Below are 21,427 nucleotides of genomic sequence, written 5' to 3' on the forward strand. Positions count from 1 at the left end.
TAATTCCAAATTTATCTAGAGTTTCACTTGGACCAATTTTTCCTGCTCTCCAGACTAATTTTCTTGCCTCTTTTCCTGATTACATATTCAGAGCATCATAGATTTAGAGCTAGAAGGGACCTTGAAGGTTATCCATTCCCCTGATTTTATGTGATGAAACTGGATCCTGAAGTGCTTAAAATGACTTATCTGAGGTCATGAAGAACAATAATGAGTGCTGAGAGCAGGCAGAAAAGGAAGTTATCTAAAAATGGAATTGTCTCAGCTGGACTACTACCAACTCCCATATAGATATTTAGCAAAAATTCTGATCATTAGTGAGCCCTGCATAGCTGGGATACTTTGCTGGATCCCTTTGCACTCAAAGATCTTTGTGTTTTAGTCTCATCTATGAGTGAAATATGCTCAATGTTTGACTTTGTCTCTTTTGTGCTTTCAGCTTCTATTCCTAAAACTTGGGAAAAATCACTTAAAATTTATATTTTGACTCATGTCTTCCCAAAATGGGGATTAGAAAGTTATTCAACATACAAAATGAATGTTTTAAGCATGGCTCTTTCTTTCAAACAAAAAAAAATGCTTAACTTAAATTTCTAAACCTGCTTTAGTACAGTTTTCTTACTGCTAAATAAACACCTGGGTTGGTACAATTGATAAAAAGCTGGGCCTGGAGTCAGAAAGACCTAAATTCAAATCTCACTTCAGATATTTATTAGCTGTATGACTCTAGGTTTAAGAGATTAAATCACTTTAATCTCTGTCTTCTTCAGTTTTTTCAATTGTAAAATGGGGTTAGTAATAGTATCTACCTCCCAAGGTCAAATTCGGTAATCAATTGGGCAATATTTGTTAAGCAGTTAGTACATTGTCTCACATGTCTATATAATGTCATAATAGACACCTTATTCCTTTCCACCTCCTACTTCAGCTCCACTTTGAATTATCCAAATGAACCCATCCCAGTCAGTTCATATATTTTGGCAAGCCAGACCAGGAATTTACTTCATCTTCATCATCTGTCATATTCTTTCTTATGAAGTTCTGTGTAAATATAGAAAGGTTACCTCTCATATTACCAAGGAGAACTCCAGATCTTTCAAATTTAACAGATAGCTTCTTAAGGCTGGACATGTCCATCTTTGGATTTCTATTCAGTCACCTATGTCTGCAACACAATAAAATAAAGGTAAAAGCCAAGATCCTAAGGTCCAGGCTAAGAGACACCTAAAGCTATCCATGTATTTTAGCTATCATGTGATGATAGCCACTATTATAGCACAGGTTAAGGAAAGAATTAGCTGGTACTTTCAAATAGTTTTAACATGATCTGAAGACTGGAAAAGAAGGCAGAGGTGACTCACTTTCAAAGGTTCAGCGAATCAGTACCTTTTCTTGTTAAGTAGCTAACAAGATTACTTTGTCATCCCTTCAATATTGAGTCATGTGTTCCTGGCATTCCTGGAAGTTTCCAGAGAAACTTCAGTGTATACCCGCTAGGACAGCCCTTCCATGGTATATATTTCTACTACATTAAAGGAACTCATCCATAACCTGAAGATTCCTGCTGAAGAAGCACATTGCTTAATGTAATCTTAGCCTCATATTTGTGTGAAAGGATGTAGGAAAAAGGACAGGGAAAGTAAGGTATGATGAAAGCTAGAAAATTGTTTAAATTTCTCATATTTTTCCAGTACAGATATGGCTTATTTTTATAAACAGTGTAGAAGGTCAATGATACATCAGCATATAAGAATCCCCCTAAGACTGGTCTTGCATAAACAATATGGTTACCTAGAGGCAAATTTATAACAATGTTTAATAAATCAGGGAATGGGCAGTGTGACCCATCAAGAATGACTTCAGAAAACTGACTTCAATGTATATACACACATACATGTGTGATTATGTTTCTCTCTATCTATCTATCTAACCTTTTGTTCCCTCAGCAATGGTTTAGAAAAAAAAAATCTTTTTTAAAGCAACTGACCTTACAATTAAAACACTAAATGATGATAAAACCACACATATTATGGGGAAATCCCTAATTTATCACTATACTCATAGTACTGATAAACATTATAAAAATACTCTTTTAAAATCCTGTCATAGTAAATATTTTTCCCAGATGTACATCTACGTCTATTAGTGAAATCAACAGTATGGTGCAATAGAAAGTTTCTCACTCTTTGGTTAAAGGATATGAGTTCATATCTTGCCTCTGATGCTTTTCAGTTGCGTGACTCTGGGAAATTTTCTTCATTTGTAAAATTAGGGGATTGTGTTATATGACATCATATTTCTCTTAATCTATGGTTTCATTTGAATCTCATAAAAACTCAGTGAAGTAGGCATTCTAAGCATTAATCCATTTTTGCAGAGAAGAAAACTGATATTTGTAGAAATTGATTAGCTTGTGCATGATCACAAGAAGCTAAGTATCACAATTATTGCCTTGATTTCAAGTTCAACACTACTCTTTTATGCCTGAATTCAATTACAGATGGCACTACTGATTATAAAATTCTTCACAAGTCACCTCCTTCCACTTAAATGAAAAAAAAAAGAGGTGGAAAACTACCATTTTAATGTGGAAAATATAAGAAAAGCTCGTTACAATCCAGGGATTTATTCAAATGGTAGGAGAATCCCGACGCAAATATTCTCCAAGATTGATATAGTTTGAAACAGGTTGTGTATAGGTTTGCTGTTCAACTTGCAAGTAATTTGTAAAGCTAGAGTCAGTCTTGACTATGAAACATTGTATCACTGTGATTGGAATCAATAGTTCTTGCACTGTCATTTGTCACATATTTACAAGGCTGAAAAAATAGTTCATTTTATCCTGATCCCATAACTCAAAAGATTGAATCAGAACCCTGGAGGGGATCTGCCAGGCCCGACACATTCATTACTGATCACTCATCTTTGGTGATGCTATAATCATAGCTGTACCAAAAATCTCAGAGGATCAAGGAAAATTAAAACACCTCAAATGCTCTTTTATTAAATATTGTGGGTTTCGAATATAAAAAAAAAGCTCTGCTTAGTTCTAATCATTGGAACTCAGTGTAGGAAGTTACCAACATGAAAATCTATTTTAAGTTGATTTTTCTTTTCACTCACTCTTGAAACATCAATAGCATTTAAAGAGAAAGAGAGAGAGAGAAAGAGAGAGAGAGAGAGAGAGAGAGAGAGAGAGAGAGAGAGAAGGAGAGACAGACAGACAGACAGACAGACAGAGGAGAGAGAGAGAGAAACAACTACCAGAAGGAAAATTCAAAATCCAGAGTTAATGATCCAAAAATTTCATAAAGTATGCTTCTTGCAGACACCTAACAGAGTTCATAAAATGACCTTTTTTTTCCCTCATGAAAGATTTATAGATCACATTTTAGTGTAATGCTTCCATTTTTAAGATAAAGGCATTATGAATTATAGAACTAGTGTCTGTGAAATCTCCAATCCCAATCCTCTAATATTTCAGATGGAAGGCTCCATAAAGATTATTCATAAAGTTTTTGTATATTTGTTACCAGAAGCAAATAACAATGAATTGCACAATTAAGATAGTAAAAAGACAGATTTCTGAGTTATTAATGATGTTTTAAAGGGTAATTTGCCTCCTGCTGTTAAAATATAGCATAGAGTACAGTTGAATAACTTTTGGGAGATATCAATTCAGGTCTTTAGCCAAGAATTGAATAATAAATGATCAATTGGTTCATCCAATTTGATTGCTAAAATCCCCCTCAACTACCAACATAACAGTCATCTACTGACAGACTGATTAGAGAGATCAATCTGCTTGTCAGGTTTCAGTTTTATTATTTCCCCTCCTTGCTTTCCCCAAATTCCAAATTAACTCCCAAAATACTTAATTCACTGACATTGTAAGGATAGAGGCCTAAGAATGAACATTCATGAAGCATTTTAGGGTTGAACCATAACGATCCTATAGAATAGGCACTAGTATTTCCTTCATTTTCAGAAAGGAAATTTAAACTCACAAAGATTGAATAACTTGCCCAGATTCACCCCAGCTAAAAAGCTGGATTCAAAACACTGATCTTCCCAGTTTCTAATTCTAACATTTTATTAATTGCACCATCCTATAAGCATTATTATCACTATTTTTAGAGTGAAAAAAATGCACCTCAGAATAGTTTAGTGACTTGTCCAATGTCATTCAACTAGTAAACATCAGAGTCACAATTAACCAGACGTCTTCCCAACTCAAAAAGCAATATTCTTTTTAATAGGCCATGTTGCTTTGCTTAAATAATGCCTAAAATCAGGATATTAACAAGAAATGTTTTATATCACTAAAATCTCTTTTCTTTGATAATTCTAATTTATTTTTGCTCTGCTATATTACTCTAATCAAAATTAATTGCTAGATGACCTTTTAAATAAACTGCCTTTCCCATAAATCCTTTTGTAATAAGGATAAAATTCTGTTTAGAATGACCATGTTTTAAAAAATTACTGGTGAAATGCTTATAATTGCATTTTTTTGTAATAGTAAAGGACTTTAAATAGAGTAGTTGTCTATCATCTGGAAAATGGCTCAGCATCTTGTGGCACATGAATGTAATGGAATATTGTTGTGCTGAATGAAGATAAATAAAGAAAAGAATGAGTAAACATATTGGACTTATGAAAAGTGAAATAAGGATCAAAAAAAGGGTATACACAATGATTATATAGTAAAAGGAAGGACCTAATAAATTGAAATGGAATGCTGTATAATTGCATTGAGAATTTAATATTAGAGATAGTCATCACTCAACTAAGTTCATAAGGTCTGGAAACCTGTACCAATTCCTGTCCTTTACCTGCTATAATGGTTTACCCTGGGTTCATTGATTGAAGATGATTGTCTTCTCAATAGGAAAAGTAGGTTTCCTAATTCTCATATTCATTAAGTCTTTGTCCTGACTTTGCTTTTTTTCTGTGGAAAATTGCTACTTAAAAGTGGATAAATATATAAAAGGTTATGGACTTGAAGTCCAAGAATTCTCCTTAGCAAAGTAGAAAGTTTTTTTTTTTTTTTTAATATTCAATGTGCAAACAAGAATGAGCTATGGAACAGACAGTTTTTGGTCTTGCTGTTTTGTTTCAGTGGTATCCAATATTCTGTGACCCCATTTAGAGTTTTTTTTGGCAAAGTTATTGAATGGTTTGTCATTTTGTTCTGCTCATTTTCCGTGTTAGGAAACCGAGGCAAATAGGGTTAAGTAAATTACCCGGAGTCACACAGCTGGTAAGTGTCTGAAGCCAAATTTTACCTCAGATCCTCTGTAGGGCCAGTGCTCTATCCACTGAACCACTTAGATGCCCAGAAAGAGTATTAAAATTATAAAGAATCATAGAACAGAATCCAATAACAACCCTATTAGTGCAGCCAGGAGGCTAATATTTAAACATTGTAGTTTTTTTATTTTATTTTAGGGGGGCAGGGGCTTCTAATTAACTAATTCATATTTTACCTTTATTAAGCAAAGCCCACATTTAGAAAGCAATGGGCCAATCAGGGAAATTCTTGGGTAGGTAAGTAAAGACCTAGTTCCTCTTTTGTTAATGCTGTTGTAACTACCCCGGTGCCTTGTTGCCAACACTCAGATATCTTCCAGGAACTTTTAATGTTCCCAAGTTTTTATTTTTTTATTTTTTTAGTACAAGGGACATCACTTAGGGGGGGAGGGTGAGAGAGGGGAAGATATATAAAGGGAAATGAAGGCAATGTAGAAACCAAAGAGATAGACAAAAATATAAAAAGAAAAGGAAATTAAATGCTGATAAATTTATCTAATTTTGAGTAGGATGAAGACCTAGACTTATGCTTTTTATATGAACAAGTGAGTGAATTCACCTATCTTTTCACAGTTAATTTTTTAAACTTTATTCAATTCAAGGTACTCTGAAGCCATCTATTTTGCATTCACCTATATACATCTTTAGGCCAAGTTGAAGGATGTCTTTGTCCTTTTTAATTTACAAAACAAATCTTTATAATAAAAATGATAATGTTAGTTTACATTTGCATAGCACAAAGTATTTATTGCTGACTTTTGTCAATATTAAGAAACCTTGAAAACAATGTAAAATTTTAGCAAAGGAAATTATCTCTGTGGAAGTTTCTCATATCAATAAAAACACATGTCCATTCTCAAAAAGAAAACTTGAATATATAAACAGAGTTAAAAGTAAGCATTAAGAAAATATTTTGGTAAGTTTTGTAGTACCTTCTGTTATCACTCACTGTGAAACCTGCAATAAATGTAAAGCCCAAGTTAGGAATTATTGACATAAAGCAGCTCCTGGATTTGTCAAGAGATTCTGGCTTCTTAGTAAGAAAAGTCATAAAGCATCTAAAACCATAGGTCTTCTATCTCATAGGACTTCTGTCGTATTTTCTATGTCATTTCAAAATTGCATTTTTGCTCATTTACTTAAAAATTAAGACAGTTGGCAATAATAATGAATAATCTCTAAGCTTTTCATACCATTCCAGGTATTAATTCACTTACTTATTCTTTACCTACCATTCCAGGAAGTCTGAACCCTGATTAAGTCCCCATTGTCTTCATTTGTGAAAGAGACAAAAAATAGTTTGATATCTAGTTTTTTATCCTAATCATAATCTTGACTGTCATCCTTAGAGATCATAATTACTCTTGACATTTGTCTTTGTGTACATGAGAACAGTTTTATTAACAGCTTAGAGAGTGTATATAATGGGATACTAATTATTTATCATTATTCCTGTCCTTGATTCTTACTTTTAGTCCCTTTTAAATAATCTGACTTTTTCCTGCCATGAAAATTTATGCTACTTGAACAATATTCAGAATCCTAGAAATCTGAGCCAAGTTGGGGGATAAAGAAGGAAGGGCAAATTATTTAAATGTATTTTTAAAAGCTGGTACCTTTCAACCTACATCTTGTTTGGATCAAAATTTATTACATTGTTAGCTTATAAAATATGACTTATGTTGGGTTCCCAGGGATTGGGCATGCTTCAGGGCTGGCTTCTGTGTTGTCAACAGCTCTGGGCCTAGGGAATGAAAACTAATTTGAACAAAACATCACTGGGAGGAGCAGTCAGCTGCAAAACATGTCATATAATGTACTCTCCAGCCAAATAAAAATGATTTTTGGATTATCTGTACTTGGCATTATTCATACTATCCAGAGCTATAACAAAGGCATTTGGTGGCCATTGACCCATTTATAGAGTACAGATCATAGAATGTTTGAGTTATAACTAAAAAGGAATATAGCCATCTGCTCCAATTTCTTTATTTTACAGGTGAGGAATTCAAAACCTAGAGAAGTAAAATGACTGTCACAGGATCACATAAGCAATTAATTTTTAAGTTAAATCTAAAATCCATTCTACCAGTTCAGGTTTCAGTACATTTCACCAAGCCTAGCTTTTTTTTTATAACTTTTTATTGACAGAACATATGCTTGGGTACTTTTTTTATAACTATCACTTGCACTCACTTCTGTTCCTACTTTACCCTTCCTTCCCTCCACCCCCTCCCCTAGATGGCAAGCAGTCTTATACATGTTAAATATGTTATAGTATATCCTAGATACAATATATATGTGTAGGACCAAACAATTCTATAGGGAGAATTGGATTCAGAAGGTAAAAAATAACCTGGGAAGAAAAACAAAAAATGCAAATAGTTTACACTCACTTCCCAGTGTTCCTTTTCTGGGTGTAGCTGATTGTGTCCATAATTTATCAATTCAAGCCTAGTTTTTTTTTTAAAGTATTTTAGTTTTCAAAATACATGCAAAATTAATTTTTAACATTCACCTTCTCAAAACCTTATGTTCCAAATTTTCCTCTCTCCTTTCCCTTCCTCCCCGCCCAAGACAGCAAGCAATCTGATATAGGTTAAATGTCTGCAGTTCTTCTTCATATTTCCATATTTGTCATGCTGAGCAAAAAAAAATGAGATCAAAAGGAAAAAAAATGAGGAAAAAAAGCAATCAAATAAACAACCACCACACAAAAAAGATGAAAATACTGTCCTTTGATCCATATTCAGTATTAATAGTTCTCTGGATAGGGATGGCTCTTTCTATCATAAATCTATTGGAATTGCCTTGAATCACCCATTGTTGAAAAGAGTCAAGCTCATCACACAATCTTGTTGTTGCTGTGTACAATGTTTTCTTGGCTGGTTCTGCTCACTTCACTTAGCATCAGTTTATTTAAGTATTTCCAGGCTTTTCTGAAATCATCCCTCTCATCGTTTCTAATAGAACAATAATATTTTATAACTTTTATATACCATAAGTTATTTAGTCATTCTCCAACTGATGGGCATCTGCTCAACTTCTATTCCTTGCCACTATAAAAAGGGTTGCAACAAACATTTTTGCATGTATGATTCAGAAAGTCTATTTCAATGTCTTCTTCCAACCTATTTCCTTTTTCCACATGACCTTTAATGGGATAGAAACAATTTAGGCCCAAGAGCTGTCCCTAAGGGAGGGATAGATTCATTACTATATGTTTCTTTAATTTGAAGACTCTGAAACCACTCCTTTTTTTTGACTCACTAGTTCCTTCCCTTTCAGATCTTTGTCCTGCTTATTATCTTTTACTTGCTTTGTTCTATGAGAGTTCCTATTCTCATTGGTCAGCAAGGATGGTAAGTGAAGAAAGGAATCCTATGCTGTCACAAATTGGAATTTTGAGTTCTTTTTTTATAGCATAAAAACATTTATATGTAGAGATCAGATTCTATGGGATTAATAGCATAGTTAACATACATATATCTACATATATGTGTATGTTTATATATTATATAAGATTTGCAAAAAAGCTGTGCCTCTATCATTTCATTTGAATCATAACTATAAAGTAAATACATTTATTATCTTCATGTTAAAGAAGAAGGAGTAGAGGATTCAGAGGTTAAATTATTTCTCCAGAGTCATACAACTATTAACTGCTTGAGACAAAATCTAAATTCAATTCTTTGGGTGTTCTTTGTACTAGGGCACTTAACTGCTTCTGGACTCTTAGTACATGACCCGAGTATGCAATTGGTGTTCTGAGTGCCAAATAACTGCCAAATGAACTTTTGGACCACAACCTAAAAATAAATTAATGAGTGCCTGTATTTTGATATTCAAGATAAAGGTTGCTTACTCTTTTTCATAACTGAGTGTGATACTGCTGACTGAACTGAATAGAAGGGTCATAGAATAAATGAAAATCCTGTATAATTCACTGACTATGTTGATCATCACTGAAGCTCATGGGGGGAAAATTCTTCCTGATATTACTTAATTAGTCAAATACCTTCAAAGTTTTTCCAATTTCTATAAAGCATAGTTATATCAGTGATCTGATCTGATCTGAAGGCGTAGCGATATTTATGAAATGATCCTGATGGATTCTAAGCTCAAGAGCATTCCCACAACACCAGAAAAAAATCTAAAATACTTGAATCTCACCTATTCCAAGATTTGGTGGAAATTGTTTTAATAAATGGCTTTTTGTCATTGATATTAATAAATAATATGTTGAATAAATCAATTACAATAAAATATATGCAATATTCTTTTCTTTTCATTTTAAATATACATGCATTTATATGATTGATTTCCTCATGCCAAAGAGATTCCTATTAAATTGGGATTTTGTGGTTCCTCAAGAACTTTCAAGATATGTTGTGCATAATAAGACATGATCATAGGTCTTCAAATTGTCCTTTGGGAATCATCTGAAAGACTTTACTGCTACAATACCAGGCCTATGATAATGGTCTTCAGTGAAAATTCTGAAGATATTCAATGATATCAGTTTAGTTGACCCAGGCTTTTCTCTCTTCTAATCACTTCATTTTCCATGCTAGTTAGTAATATCAACTTCTCTTTTTAACCTTCCTTTCTTTTAATCTTTTAAAAAGTGCAGTACTGCAAAATGTTTGTAACAGCTCTCTTTGTGGTCTCAATGAATTAAATCAAGGGGATGTTCATTAATTGAGGAATGGCTGAACAAATTGTGGGGTATATGAATGTAATAGAATACTATTATTCTGTAAGAAATGATGAGAAAGTTGATTTCAGAAAAACCTGGAAAGATTTAACATGAATTGATGTTGTGTGAAGTGAGTCAAATAAGGAAAGCATTATACACAGTAAGAGCTACATTGTGCAATGATAAATTTTGATAGACTTAGCTCTTCTTAGCAATATAATTATCTAAGACAATTCCAAAAGACTCATGATGGAAAATGTTATTCATATCCAGAGAAAGAACTATGGAGTCTGACTGCAGATCAAAACATCCTAATTTTACTTTTTTTTGTTTTATTCTTTCTCATTTTTTTCTCTTTGTTCTAATTCTTCTTTCACAACATTACTAATGTAGAAAAAAGGTTTAATGTGATTGTACATATATAAAAAATTAAGATGCAGCATTGAAATCACAGGGAAACATTGCACTAGCATTCCTAAATTATCAAACAACAAATATTTACTAAGCACCTCTTGTATACAAGCCTTTGTGCTAAACCTTTTCAGGCATGTAAAAATTTGTGAGGCTTTTTTTTTTTGGGGGGGGGATAGAGGATGAGACTGTGATTTTATATCAATGTAGATCAGCCTTTCACTCCTTCTCTGCAGCTTGAAGTCATAGTTAGTTCCATAGGAATACTGAAAGTGCCCAGAGTCATATAGCCAACGTATGTCTGAGTCAATATTGGAAGCCAGTCTTCTTGATTTCTTGGTCAGTTCTCTTTCCATTACTTTATGTTGCCTCTCAACAAAGAAGCACAAGTCATAATTTCTACCCTCAAGAAATTTTCAGAACACCCAGGTAAAAATGTCCCATATTAGTTAGTAATATGGCACTTCATCTCATCAAGGTGATTTCAGAGTTTTCTGCAAAGAGATAATAAAGGAATTCATAGAATCTAAGCCTCTCACCAAGAGAGACTACAGAGAAATGATCACTTCAAGTGTTAACATCCAATATAAGGATTATTGATTATCAATTATTAGAATTCCCCCTAAATTACTTTGTATTAACTTTGTTTACATGCATACATACATACATGTTTACATATATTAAAATTGGTTGGTTGATGTCATTTGTTCTCTAAGAGGACCAAAATGACATTTACTATATTAGAATTGAGTTACAGTATGTCTGACTGTGGCTGATCAGACCAATATGAGCTCAGAATGCTCTCCCATAGTTTGGACACACATAGTCCACATGAACATTTGGGGTGGATTCTCTAACTTTGCACATTTGTTTTTTCTTCTGAGCTAGTTATACACACACACACACACATACACACACACACACACACATACACACACACACACACACACACACACACACACACACATATATATATATATATATATATATATATATATATATATATATATATATATATATATATATATATTTTTTTTTTTTTTTTAATTTGCTTTTCTTTCTTTGAGATGTTCCCTACAGCAGAAAATATTAGCTCCTTAAGAACAGGGAATGTTTTTTCATGTTTGTCTTCATAACCCCAGTATCTGGCACCATACCTGGTACACAATAAGTGCTCAATGAATGCTTCTGAATTTAATTTTTGGAGAGGAAATCTCCCAGAAGAGAGCTTTGGGAGCTGTCCGCAAAGGGTATAAAAGGAGGTTGATGATTTAGCAAAGAGTTAAATGGAATATCAGCCAAGGTAAGAAATAAACCATGAATGAATACGACCCCGAAGTTAAGAAAGGATGTAGGGGTTCACAGGATCAAAAACTGAAGTAAAATGAGGAATTGCAAAAGGTCTTTAGAACTAATAGTTAATAGAATGTTGGTAATTTATACAAGCCTAAGTGGTACAGCATAAAGCACCCGGCCTGGAGTTAGGAAGACCTTATTTCAAATCCTGGCTCATACTTACCAGATTTGTGACTCTGAGCAAGTCACTTAATTCTTTTTGCCTCAGTTTTCTCATTTGTAAAATGAGTTGGAAAAAGAAATGGCAAATCACTCCAATATCTTTATCAAGAAAACCCCAAATGGAGATATGAAGAGTTGTATATAATTGAAACAAGAAGGGTTTTTTTTGGCAAGTAAAATTCCAATAATTGTGAATGGAGCTATTGGGAAATAGATTTGCATACCCTTTCTATTAGAAATACAGTATTGTTTTGATTGTGGTGGAATCAGAGAGAGGTTGCAATTGAACAGCATGGAAAATGTGTGTTCATTGATAAGGTGGCTGGCAAAGAGATGGCCAAAGAACAAAGCTAGCCTAGTTCAATATAGGAGCCCATCTGAGACATTAACTAATCAGAATAACAGGTCTCTAAAATAGGAAGTAGGAGATGTGAGTTACTTCAAGAGAAGAGAATTGTGAGAGTAATATAGGATTTGGAATTGGCAAGATATCATTGTGATAGGCCAGGAGAAAGAAAAGTCAGTGTAAAATATAGAATGCAGTTAGATTAATGAACAGTAGGGTCAAGCCTGTAGGGAAAAAAAAAAACAATGCCAAAGTAGTGCTGATGCAATGGTAGAAGGACTAGAATTCATAGTGAAAAATAATATTCTTGGGGAAAAAAAGAGATATAAGGAGAGGATAGGAGACTGTAATCTGAATCATGGAGACAATGGTTTTGGACAATAGTGAAATTTAAAGTACCTATACCAAGGAAATACTAAAGAAGGGAAAGGGACCTGTATGTGCCAAAATGTTTGTGGCAGCCCTTTTCATAGTGGCTAGAAACTGGAAAATGAATGGATGTCCATCAATTGGAGAATGATTGGGTAAATTATGGTATATAAATGTTATGGAATATTATTGTTCTGTAAGAAATGACCAACAGGAGGAATACAGAGAGGCTTGGAGAGACTTAAATCAACTGATGCTGAGTGAAACGAGCAGAACCAGGGAATCATTATACACTTCAACAATGATACTGTATGAGGATGTAGTCTGATGGAAGTGGATATCTTCAACATAGAGAAGAGCTAATCCAATTCCAATTGATCAATGATGGACAGAATCAGCTACACCCAGAAAAGGAACACTGGGAAATGAATGTAAACTGTGAGCATTGTTTTTTGTTTATTTGTTTTGTTTTGTTTCTCTTCCCAGATTATTTTTACCTTGCGAATACAATCCTTTCTTTGCAACAACAACAACAACAAAATTTGGTTCTGAACATATATATTGTACCTAGGATATACTATAAGATATTTAATATGTATGGGAATGCCTGCCATCTAGGGGAGGGGGTGGAGGGAAGGAGGGGAAAAGCTTGGAACAGAAGGGAGTACAAGGGATAATGTTGTAAAAAAAAATCTACCTATGCATATGTACTGTCAAAGAAAATGTTATAATTATAAAAATTAATAAAAAACAAAAAAATTAAAAAAGAAATTTAAAGTACCTAATATATGTATTTCTGTATATAATTCAAGTGGGATGAAGAAGATGATCATGGGAGTTAAGGAAATTAATGAACTGGTAAAACAGGATGATCAAAGGACATTTATGTTTATAATGAAATCCTTAAGAATAAGAATTGGAACTGGAATGGAGAGGAAGATTTTGAGTTAATTACTGAACTATTTAAAAAAGAAAGTAGAATGAGAGAATATGGGGAGGTAGAATATGGGGAGAGAGAAAAGATTTTTACTGCTCTTATATGTTGTGTCTAAATCATCAAGATAAAGGAGCAGGAACTAAAAACATGAGGAAATAATGTATTGTGGTCCAAACTCTAAAGAGTATGTGTACAATGACAGAGTGTGGAATCAGCCTGAACCCTCTTTACCTCTAATTTCCCAAAACCCTGAATCCTTCATAATTTTGTTACATTAGGGCCAGAAGATAAATAATGTGATAACTAAGTCACTGGGAGTTTGACTGATTAAACTAGATCCTGTTGCTTAAGTTAGTTAATGGAATCCCAAGTCAGTGAGAGATGGAGCACATTGATAAAAAGCTCTGCAAGTACAGTAAATGGGGTGTAACTAAAAAATACAGAAATTAAGGTTATCAGCATTGCAAAAAAAAATGAATCTAATTATTTGAGTTACTTCTCATATACTGTTATATAAATTTGAATGGGGAATGATTGTTTATTGTTTTGTAATATGATTTGATGGAATTTTCCTCTCTATTGGTCTGCTTCCCTTTTTAGATTATAAGCTCCTGAACAATGTGTCTACTCTTTCTTTCCCATTTCCCCATAGTACCTAATACAGTGCTATGTACACAGTTGGAACTCAGTAAATATTGGCTAACTGAATTGTGATCAGAAGCAAATATGCAGGCTGTGAAGGTTGTAGGGTATTACCATCACATGATCATAGAATATTCAACTGGGGCGATGACTTAGAATCCATCTAGTCAAAGTCTTTTATTTTGCTGATCAGGAAACTGAGGTACAGAGAAGTCAGATGACTTTTCTTAGGCAATACAATTAGTGAGTGGCTGAGATAGGGTCAGGTGTCCCAGGTGAGGGAAGTGATTATTCTCCAGCATCATCTGGGAGCACAGCATCAGAAATTTATGCTCCACAACACACATTTCTCCAAAATATGCCAGGTAAAGTTTCCAGACCATATACTGGGGCAGATGGGAAATAGTATTACAACAAAATTGAGTAGCCCTACAATAATAGAGTATTAATCAACCAAGAGTTTAACACTTATTAAGCATCTACTTAGTTTAAGGTATTGTCAAGAAAGTACATAACAGGGAATATAGGAAAAATCCAACTTTTGCAATATTCGAGGCTGGAAGGGACCTTAACGATTATTTAAAACCAGGGCTTCTTAAATGTTTTTTCCACTTTCCACCCCTTTTCTTTTGAAAAAAATTTATGTGACCCTGGAGATATATATATATATATATATATATATATATATATATGTGTGTGTGTGTGTGTGTGTGTGTGTGTGTGTGTGTGTATACACATAAATCAAATATTCATTGATAATAAATCAAAATTTTGTGAACACCAAATTCAATTACCCATGAGGGGTAACCCACAATATAAGAAGCTAATCTAAACTAGTCCTTTCATTTTATAGAAGAGCTACAGAGAGGGAAACTGAGTTGCCTGATATCAAACATGTAATAAGTAGAAAAGTCCATATTTGAATCCAATGCATCTTGATGCTAGTGCCTTCCCTCGAATAGTACTCCAATTTATCCCATATATATCTTATTTGTACATAGCTGTTTGCATGTTTTCTTCTCCATTAGACTCTGAGCTTCTTGAGAAAAAGGACTGCTTTTTGTCTTTCTTTGTATCACTAGAACTAATGACAATGCCTTATATGTTGCAAGTATTTAATAAATGCTAATTGATGGTCACTCCAAATCCAATGCTTTTCCCCTCACTTCAATGTGTTGCTTTGTGCAACTGAAAGAAGCATAAAGAAGCATAAAGCCACCCATAGTTGTCACCTGAGAACTAAAGTTGTAGGGTTGTCATTCCTCCTATATTTCTTGTTTGTAAAATGGAGTTGGATTTCATAATCCCTAAAGTTTTTTTCTGTCTCTGATATTCATTGACTTTGAGAATAGTAGTTGTTTTTTCCGGTTTATTGTTCATCTGTATTTATGGTTGAATCAAGAAAGCTTTTAGACTGAATATTAGCAGCTGAAAAACCTTGAATAAGTGAAGGACAACTCTAAACAAGTCCCACTATATACTGTCCTCTTCCCTTCTTTCCTCAAGTTAAAAGCACTTAACCCATAACAAACACATGCATTGGAGCCTTGACCCTTTCTGTAAATAGATTTGGTAGACTACTAACATAATATTATATGGGCAGCACAGATACATTTACCTATGTACTTCAGAACTTTAAGTAAAATGTTTGGAACAGAATCATATTTTCCCCAAATATGAATATTACGGAGAGATAGGGTGAAGTACTGGGTAAAGAGCAAGTCATCAGGATAAGGATGTAGTTCTGAATCCTGTCTCTGATAGACCATGTCACCATGTCCAAGTCACTTCTCCTGGAAAAAAAAATGGTAACTCTCTAAGACCATCCTGCAGTGATACAAACAATTTCTTCACTAAGATTTTCTTACTTGTATCAAGGAAATCACAAGTTTGGCTTAAAAAAAATTAACATTGCCATTTTATATATTGGATTATTGTTAGAAATAAAAGCTAGGGTCCATGATTTAGGCATAAAGAGGGAGATAATAAATAGATTAGAGGAACAGAGGATAATCTACCTCTCAGACTTGTGGAGGAGGAAGGAATTTATGACCAGAGGAGAACTAGAGATCATTATTGATCACAAAATAGAAGATTTTGATTACATCAAACTAAAAAGTTTCTGTACAAATAATACTAATGCAAACAAGATTAGAAGGGAAGTAACAAATTGGGAAAATATTTTTAAAAACAAAGGTTCTGACAAAGGTCTCATTTCCAAAATATATAGAGAACTGACCCTAATTTATAAGAAACCGAACCATTCTCCAGTTGATAAATGGTCAAAGGATATGAACAGACAATTCTCAGAGGAAGAAATTGAAACTATATCCACTCACATGAAAGAGTGTTCCAAATCACTACTGATCAGAGAAATGCAAATTAAGACAACTCTGAGATACCACTACACACCTGTCAGATTGGCTAAGATGACAGGAACAAATAATGATGAATGTTGGAGGGGATGTGGGGAAACTGGGACACTAATACATTGCTGGTGGAGTTGCGAAAGAATCCAGCCATTCTGGAGAGCAATCTGGAATTATGCCCAAAAAGTTATCAAACTGTGCATACCCTTTGACCCAGCAGCGCTACTACTGGGCTTATATCCCAAAGAAATACTAAAGAGCGGAAAGAGACATATATGTGCCAAAATGTTTGTGGCAGCTCTTTTTGTAGTAGCTAGAAACTGGAAGATGAATGGATGTCCATCAATTGGAGAATGGTTGGGTAAATTATGGTATATGAAGGTTATGGAATATTATTGCTCTGTAAGAAATGACCAGCAGGAGGAATACAGAGAGGCCTGGAGAGACTTAAATCAACTGATGCTGAGTGAAATGAGCAGAACCAGAAGATCACTGTACACTTCAACAACAATACTGTATGAGGATGTATTCTGATGGAAGTGGAAATCTTCAAACATAAAGAAAAACCAACTCACTTCCAGTTGATCAATGATGGACAGAGGTAGCTACACCCAGAGAAGAAACACTGGGAAGTGAATGTAAATTGTTAGCACTAATATCTGTCTGCCCAGGTTACATGTACCTTCGGAATCTAAAGTTTATTGTGCAACAAGAAAATGATATTCACACACATGTATTGTATCTAGACTATATTGTAACACATGTAAAATGTATGGGATTGCCTGTCATCGGGGGGAGGGAATAGAGGGAGGGGGGGATAATTTGGAAAAATGAATACAAGGGATAATATTATAAAAAAAAAAAGAAATAAAAGCTAGAGGAGTGGAACTTTATAGAAGAAATTTTAAAAATAAACTATTATTTAAAAAGGAAATTATTATAATAGTAACAACACAAAACTAAAACAATACCAAAACACTTTAAAGGCACTCTTTCCAAGGAAAGGCTTCAAATATCTCCCTTGGTCAGGTTAGGAGGAGTTAAACATTTTAGGGTCATGGATACCTTTAGCAATCTGATAAAGCCTAATACTAATATTTGTTGTCAACATTAAAACTATTTTTCTGTCCAAGCTCATAGACCCCCTAAAATCTATCTATGGACCCCAGATTAAGAATCTCTGGTCTAGTATACGTAGTGTCTTGAAAAAAATCACTTCTATTATGATACTTTTGATGACAGAGCTTTTATAACAGTGAAACAGCAAAGATCTAAAGCCAGGACTATTTTGGGTAAGACCAAAGTACAGCACATTTTAATGTATGTACTTTTAAGTACTTCAAAACCCACAGATTTATTAAGAGGATAATTGTGATCAGATCACATTTCTTTAAGGATCACATTTCTCAAACCATGTCACTTGTGAACTCATTGGCTCAAAGAATTCTGGGTACTCTGGGGACCTTGGCCCTTACCAGATAAAGCTGTCCAATGACAAAGCAGCCAAGCTTTAGTCTCTTTTTACCAGTAAATATGCAAGCCAGTTGGAGGGGTAGAAGTAAGGAGGGAGGTAAGCACCAGGGAAATTTTTTTAACATAATCCTCCTCTAGACTTTTCCCTATATGGATTTTTTTCCAGTTTTTAGGTCCTACAAAACCCCTTAAGCCAGACACGACTGTATTTCTTATGGATCATTAGTACTTATATTGTTTTATTTGTAATATATTTTTCCCTTTGGTGCTACCAAAAGAACATATTAAAAAGGTCTTTTTGAAGGATACATACATCCAAATATTACCAGCAACATCAAAACTATACCTTAAAAGATACTATTTTTTACATGTCATTGTCCTTTACCTTCTTCAAAGCATCTCTTTTGCCACTATTATAAAAGTTAAAATTCTTAACCTGGCATTTGAGGCCCTCAAATATGATTCCCACCTATGTTTTTAGACTTATTTCATATGTCTATCTTTATACTCTCTATTTTCTAGACAAAATGGCTTATTTGCTGTTCCCCATCCATGCCAAACTAACCTCTGCTTTTGTAAAGTCTTTCCACATTCTGCCTTCTGTGACAACTCTTCATCAGTACTTGTTGGAATCAGTTATCACCTTCTACTTGAGGTTATTTCCAGGCTCCCCAATTAATATTCTCTATCTCTCAAAATGACTTTTTATTTTTTTGCATATACTTGTGTATATATAGATTTATTGATTTAAGTACTTATCTGTGTGTGTTGTTCTCTCATTCTCTCCAGTAAACTGTATAGTTCTGGGGAATGGGTACTATTTTATTTTTGTCTTTACAACATCAGTCCCTAACCCAGTGTCTTGTACATTAAAAATAATAAATGTTTTTTAAATTAAATTTACTAATCACAAATGAGATAGTTGGGGCACAAAAAATATTAAGTGACTTGCTATTAAGAGATACAACAACACACACTATCTCATTTGTGAGGTATAGGAGTCGGATAAAAGGATCTCAACAGTTTCTTTTAACTCTAAAATTCTATGACTTCTATCCTGATCTTGAAATCTTCCTTTTTTTTCTTCATCTTCCTTCTTTTGTTTGGAAAAAAGGTATATTAATAATTACATTGAAAAGTATATTCGTAATTAAATTTAACTTACTCTACCTACACAAGCATTGTGCTGGCCACTGGGCAAGCAAACAGATATAATACATACTCTCCTTCAAGGATCTTAAAATCTAATAGGAGAGAAAAGAAGAAAACAAATAACTGTGATACAAGGAAAAATGTGATACTTCCAAAGTGCTACAAAAAAATCTTTGAGAGAGAGCACTTTGATGCAGTGTTGAGTAGAGAAAAAAAAAAGATTGTTGGAAAAGGTTTCACAAAAACTTTGATACCTGAGTTGGGCTTTGAAGAAAGATATTAAGATAGTATGTCAAAGGCAGAGGGAGGACAGAACAAGAACTGACAGAAAATAGTCCATTTCAAGGTCTTAGCTTCCTTGTTCTCCATTTACTCTACTTTCCAGTAGAATATAAGTTCCTTGATGAACACTTTCACTTTTGTATTTGTGTCTCCAGCACAATGCTGCACAAACAGTGCTTAATAGATTTTTGTTGATTAATCACTTGATTCTCATATGCTACTGGTGCCAAAATTTCAAATATTTAAAATGTTATCATGAACAGAAACAAATACTCATTTTTAACGTTCTTAATTATTTTACCCAGATTTGAAATTTCTATGACTGACTAGATTTATTTGTGACTTTACCTAACAGAAATAAACTTTAAGTATATACAAGTTTAATGTTAAGAATTCAAAAATGTGCTTAACAGAATTTTAATTTTACTTTTAAAGTGTTGAATCTTTCCCTCCCTCTGTGTCATATAAAATTTTATTTGATTCTTCTCTGTGGTCACTAATAATAACAGCTATTAAAATGATAATATTCACAGAGAACTTCAATATTTACATAGTTTTCCTCACAAGTCAATAAGGTAAGTAGTGCAAATATTATTGTTTCTGTTTTAAAGATAAGGAAACTCTCTCAGAAAAGTTAAATGCTTCATTCAGTTTTAGAATAAAACCTATATCTTCCAATTCCCAGGTTGTTGGGATATCTCCTTCCTACTATAAACTTCTACAAACCAAAAATCATTTTATATATTGATTTAAAATTTTTGAAATACTTCATATGAATCATATCAGTTTCTACTATCTCTACAGATGCTACTCTAAGCACTTAAAGAAGACAAGGAAACTAAAAATAAACAAATAGCCTGAAAACTCATCAGATCCTATCTAACTTACCTCTGTGACCTTGGGAGTAAAAGATTGTGTTGACTGAATGATTTGGACAAATCCAAGTAAACTTAAGGTTAAAAAATAGTATAATTAGAAGAAAAATTTTCAAAGCACTTAAAATTGTGATTACATGTATATACACATATATGAGTGTGTTGCAAGTATATCTATAGGTAGATTACATTTTCCCTCTTTGTATTTTTTGGGTGAGGTGATTGGAGTAAATGAACTACTTAGGCTTACACATCTTATAAGTTTTAAGTCTCTGAGATGAGATTTGAACTCAGTTCCTCCTGACTTCAAGGCCAGTGCTCTATCCATTATGCTATCCCGCTGCTCTCTACTCCTCTACCTTTACTATTATCTCTCTAGCTATTTCTAGCAATATTTATACCTATATTTATGATTATAGTGAAATATCTGGTTGGTTATTTCTGCCCATGAAATTTAAAGAAATAATAAACAATAAACTAATGGGCCTAGCCCCATGAAACATTTTTTCTTCTAATCTCTGGATTCTCTAAACATTGCTTTTGGCTTACCTGATTTTGATTTGACCATTCCTGAGTCAGTAAAGCTTTATAAGACTTCATTTGTCATCATTACAGGATCATATGAGCTTCTGTTCCAAAGCTATTATCAAAATTGCTGAAGATGTCTTCTAGCATCCTTTTGCAAATTCAAATAACCATTTCCCTTTCCGTATACACTTGCTCCTGATTTGGAACCACTCAATAATAAACAAAACAGGAAGCAGCCAATGCAAACCTCTTCTGAAATGACAAAGTAAATGTGAAACAAAGCTAGAAATGAAAAATCAAAGAAGAAAATGGCAATTCACTTTTTTATTTTATAACAATGCAAGGATAAATGTCTCTTCTTTACTTTTAAGGATTGATTCTACTTGGCAAACGGTAAAATGAAGCAGATACACTTCTAAGTCTGGCACTTTTATTTTTGGTCTCTCTGCAGCTTTGACCTTGTTGTTGCACTTACCTCTGTGATACTTTCTCTTCCCTGGGTTTTATGACATT

Source organism: Sminthopsis crassicaudata, chromosome 2 (assembly GCF_048593235.1).
Source record: "Sminthopsis crassicaudata isolate SCR6 chromosome 2, ASM4859323v1, whole genome shotgun sequence".
Taxonomy (NCBI): domain Eukaryota; kingdom Metazoa; phylum Chordata; class Mammalia; order Dasyuromorphia; family Dasyuridae; genus Sminthopsis; species Sminthopsis crassicaudata.